This window comes from Hevea brasiliensis, chromosome 14 (genome assembly GCF_030052815.1).
Source record: "Hevea brasiliensis isolate MT/VB/25A 57/8 chromosome 14, ASM3005281v1, whole genome shotgun sequence".
Classification (NCBI taxonomy): domain Eukaryota; kingdom Viridiplantae; phylum Streptophyta; class Magnoliopsida; order Malpighiales; family Euphorbiaceae; genus Hevea; species Hevea brasiliensis.
The window spans coordinates 71,368,978-71,374,418 of NC_079506.1; positions in this window are offsets into that span (position 1 = coordinate 71,368,978).

Sequence of the window (5,441 nt, forward strand, 5' to 3'; positions counted from 1 at the left end):
CAAGCTACTGAACTGTTACTTAGAAAGTAAATATGAAATTTTTAAACACATTTTTTATTAAATAGCAAAATGAAGTTACTTTCTAGGTTAGGAATGTGACACCCCTTACCCGTGTACAGTATACCCGAGTAAGTAATGCCACACGGTGTACTGGCACACTCTAATATTCCTCAATTAATTTATATCATACTTTTGCATATAATTTATGAAATACAATTTGTTTAAGCCATTTATCAAAAGTATTATTCATTTAAGGTTCCGAAAATTTTAAAGAAAATCCGGCGGAGTACCGGCTAAAAATGGAGAAAACCGTTCTTCGGAACCTGTTAAAAACACTTCCAATAAACAAATTCATTCATTCTCAACTTCAATATCATCACAAAACTCAATATCAAGATTTGAACAATTTTTCAGTTTCAGGTTTCAACAACCTTTTCATTTCTCAACATCCATTTCTCATATACAAGCAATAATTACATGCTCAAATCTTGCATTCATAGTCATAACTTTCATTATTTACATAAACATCAAAATATATTACATGAGTTCAAGTACATATGAGAAAATACAAATCTGCTACAAAATATCAAAATGACAAAATGACACCTAGTGCCCTACCGATGCAATCGCAGTAGTGAGGTGACACGACAATCGAGCGTAATCGGATGGACTCACCACGTCTGTGGTCTACTGGGCTCACGGTCGGAATCTCCAGTACCTACGCTGCGTGGCAAGCAACGCGCTAAGCAATAATGCTTAGTGGTGCAATAATATAATAGAAGAAATTGGCAAGAAAATAAATGTGTATGCAAAGTGTATGCTTTCTTTGTTTGATTTTGGTATATTCATTAATTCATTAACTCGTTTCACTTTTATTCATTTGGTTGCCCCAAGTAACCTACACTAGACGATCGATCGGATAACGTAAATCGCACCGGTACCTAGTACCTCGCCGTCACACCATCGGTCACATATGCATCTCCAGGTGTAACAGCGGCTAACAATGTCAGAATAATATCGTGCACAAGGCCAAGTCTCAATGCAAAGTCGAATGGCTAAAAGCCATGAAATCACTGAATGGCATTTTTGCCATGTGCGATCGCTAATCTGAACCCTAATGGCATGCCAAACTATCCAAACCAATCTTGTTAGGTATACTAGGGCATTTGAAACTCTTAAATTCGACAATTTGTGAATTTCAACTTTTTTGGTGTTACTATTCATCATTGGTCAACAAAAATGTTGACTTTTAGAATAAAAATGTGTACATCAACTTTGGCACTCCCAACACACCACATTTGGTGTTTAAAACTTGTTAGCATTAAGTGTTTTTGCCATTCCAAAGTGTAACTCAACACAAACAGATTTTTCAGTTTTGGTGAGTCAACTTCACTGTTCCATTGGACACTGTTACTGTTGGAATTTGAGGAAATGTAAAACATGAAAGTTGTTCCTTATTTTGTCTAGTTGAATTTCCTTTTTTGAATCACTCCATTTGGAGTTTTGTAGCTCCAGATATGGCTCAAAAACCCAGGCTGTCCGGATATGCAGTCTGCAGAATTTTACCATATCTACAGTGCATGAACAGTGACTTGAGTCACTTGGTTGAATGGGTTCTGGCCATAATTTGGGGTAGGTTCCTTCATGAAAGTTGTTTTTCTATGTCTTAACTTGTTGCTGTAAAAATTTCAGACCAATTGACCAAATCTACAGTGACTTATGGCCAAATGAACAGTTACTGTTCATTTGGTCAAATTCTGCAGAGGCAGTTTCAGGGTTCCGGATTGTGGCTGAGTTTTGACCCTTTTGCTTTGGTCTTTCGGGCATGGTTTCTTCAGCAAAAATGTGCCATTATAAGCCTAGTTTCATGTCCAATTGGCCAAACACCAATTGGACCAACACAGCCAAGGTTATGGCTGTGTAATTGGACTGAAATTTCAGTCCATTGCTGCACTCACAAGGCAGCCAACCATTTCAGTTTGTAACACTTTAATGTACCTCAAATTATGGTCAACATACCTCAAATGGTCACTAATTGACCATTAGAATGTTCTTTAATCATTCCATAAGCCAAATCAAATTTTTCACTCCCAAACCCTAGCTAAATTTCAAAGTTTTCACAATTACCCTTATTAACTCTTTCATTCTCTCTATATATATAAGTATACACTTTAAACCTAAGCTCTAGTTCACTTTAAGTCCATCAAACACTCTATTTCTATTCCTTAACTAGGGCAGCCAAAATTCATATACTCATACACATGAGTTTTTGTTCAATTAAATTACAATTCTTACTAAGTTTCAAGTCACAAATCATGAAATTAAAGAGTTTTATGTATATAGTTGCACTAACCTCTTTAATGGCAGAATTTTCCAAGATTAAACTTCACTTTCTTTCCTTTTCTTGGCTGCCAAACACTCCTCCTTGGTGTGGGTATAATTTTTAGTGAAGAGAGGATAAGGTTTTGAGGTGAAATAAGGTGAGATTTGGGAGCTTTAGTGAGCTTTCATGGTGGTTTGGGTGGAAGGGAAAATGGGTTACGGGAATATGGAAGAGAATTGCAGAAATGGTGTTTTGTTTTTACTTCATTTTAGTTATATTTATCTCATTTTAATTGGCTTGTCAATTTCTAATTGGTGGGAAGCTTTTAAATGACCTCATATGATGTCAAAATTGACATTTATTCTCATTTTTCTTTTCTTTTCTTCTCTACTCATTTTCACTTTAATTTTTAGTAATATTTCTTCATATTTTATGTCATATTAATTATTTACTCAACTGGACAAGTCGGCCAAAAATCACCTCAGAAGGCGAAATGACCAAAATGCCCTCCGTTTGGCTTAACGGGTCAAAATTGTCTGTACCGATTGAAAAATTTTTCTAGGTATTTTCTTGGCATTCTAATGCCATGGGAACCTCGATTACCCTTCTCTGGAGTCCCAAAAATTATTTTATAATTTTTCCCCTGGGTCTAGGGCTCCTCGTTGCGAGAACCGCAACTTTCCTCCGGTGACCCATCGCTTGGGCACCATTGCTTGACTTCGGTTGTATTTTATTTCTAAAATTTTTACTAAACTTTTCTTATTAATATTTGAGTTAATTAGGGTTCCTAACTTTAGTTTAAATATTTTTCCGGACGTTCTAGCTGTCCGGACCGACACCGGTCACCGGAACAGTAGAATGTACGGAGTGGTTACCGGGAGGGTGTTACAACTCTTCCCCTCTAATTTAAATTTCGTCCTCGAATTTACTCGATGCAAACAGTTGAGGGAACGTTGCCTCATCGCTTTCTTCACTTTCCCAAGTTGCCTCCTCGGTGTTGTGGTGCCTCCAAAGCACTTTCACCAATGGAATTTGCTTGTTCCTCAATTCTTTTACTTCCGAGCTGTGATCCGTAGAGGTTCCTCTTCATATGTCAAATCCGATTGTATTTCAATTTCTTCTCTGGAGATGACATGCGAAGGATCTCGAGCGATATCTTCTCGAGCATAGACACGTGGAACACATTGTGGATCTTGTCCACTCGGTGGTAAAGCTAGCCTATAGGCCATCGGACCCACACGCTCAATGACTTCATATGGGCCAATGAACCTAGGGCTTAACTTACCTTTCCTTCCAAACCTCAATACCTTCTTCCATGGTGACACCTTGAGAAACACTTTGTCGCCAACCACATATTCTATTTCTTTTCTCTTGGTCGGCATAAGATTTCATGCATTCGAGGCAACCTTCAAGTTGGCTTTGATTATTTTCACTTTTTCCTCACTGCTTTCACTGTGTCCGCCCTACCGCTTTGTCTTCTCCCAATTCAGTCCAAAGACACCGGAGTTCTACATTTTCTCCCATACAAGATTGCTTCATACGGCCATTTGAATACTAGCTTGGTAGCTATTGTTGTATGCAAATTACGCTGGGAGGTATCTATCCCAGCTTCCCTCAAACTCTATGACACAACTCCTCAGCATATCCTCAAGGACCTGACAAGTATTTCACGTTATTGTTATCATTTCAATTCAATATTTGTATCAATTTCATGGGTTTCAATTGTTTACCTGGATTACTCTTTCTGATTGCCCATCCGTCTGAGGATGGAAAGCTGTGCTGAAATAGAGTTGTGTACCCAAGGATTCATGCAATTTCTTCCAAAATCTCGATGTAAACCTTGGGTCTCGATCAGATATGATGGAAAGTGGGATTCCATGCGCCTAACTATCTCACGATATACACCGCTAACCTCTCTAGGGAGTAGTCAGTCCTAACTGGCAGAAAGTTTGCTGACTTTGTCAATCTATCCACGATTACCCATGCTGCATCATGTTTCTTCTGGGTGAGAGGTAGACCACTTATAAAATCCATGGTGACCCGATCCCACTTCCATTCAGGTATGCGTATAGGCTGTAGCAAACCCGATGGAACTTGATGTTTTGCCTTGACTTGCGACATGTCAAGCATCTAGTCACATAGTCACCTATGTCTTTCTTCATACTGTGCCACCAATATCAAGCTTCGTGTCATGATACATCTTTGTACTTCCCGGGTGCATAGCATATACACCGGTGTGTGCCTCTTTCGAATCATCGCCTTCAATTCCCCATTATCTGGTACACACAGTCTTCCTTTGAAATACAGACACCCATCTGCCTTCGCCTCATAGTCAGTTGCTTTTTCCTCTGAGATCTTGCTCATAATAGCCATTAACTTCTTATCTGCCTTTGCCCATCTAATATCTCTGCCAGAGGTGTTTGGCCTCATTTGCAACTCACCAAAATAGCTCCATCTCGAACCAAGGATGACGGGCATTCAATGATCTCAAAGTCGTGATGGACTTTCTGCTCAAAGCATCAAGAACTACATTTGCCTTCCTGTGATGGTAGTCAATTACACAAATCATAATCCTTCAGAACTCAATCCATCGCCTCGCTCTAAGGTCGAGCTCCTTCCGGTTGGCAAATATTTCAGGCTTTTGTGGTCAGTGTAAATGTAGCACTTTTCACCATACAAGTAATGCCTCCATATCTTCAGTGCGAAGATAATTGCTGCAAGCTCTAGATCATGGGTAGGGTAGTTCTGTTCATGTGGCCTTAACTGCCTGGAAGCATCGGCGACCACCTTCCTCTTGCATCAATACACACCCTAGCCCATTATGTGAGGCATCACCAGAGACCACAAAGTCCTTTCTCGACCGCTTTCAGCACACCGGTGCCTCAGTCAACATAGCCTTCAATTTCTCAAAACTGGACTGACACTTGTCATTCCAACCAAATCGACATTCTTGTGTAACAACTTGGTCATTGGAGCGGCTATTAGGAAAATCCTTCACAAATCTCTGTAATACCGATTAGCCCCAAGAAGCTTCGACCTCGATTGTGTTTCGGGAGGCTTCCATTCCATCACTGCTTCTATTTTCTTGGGATCCACCCTAATCCCATCAGCTGACACT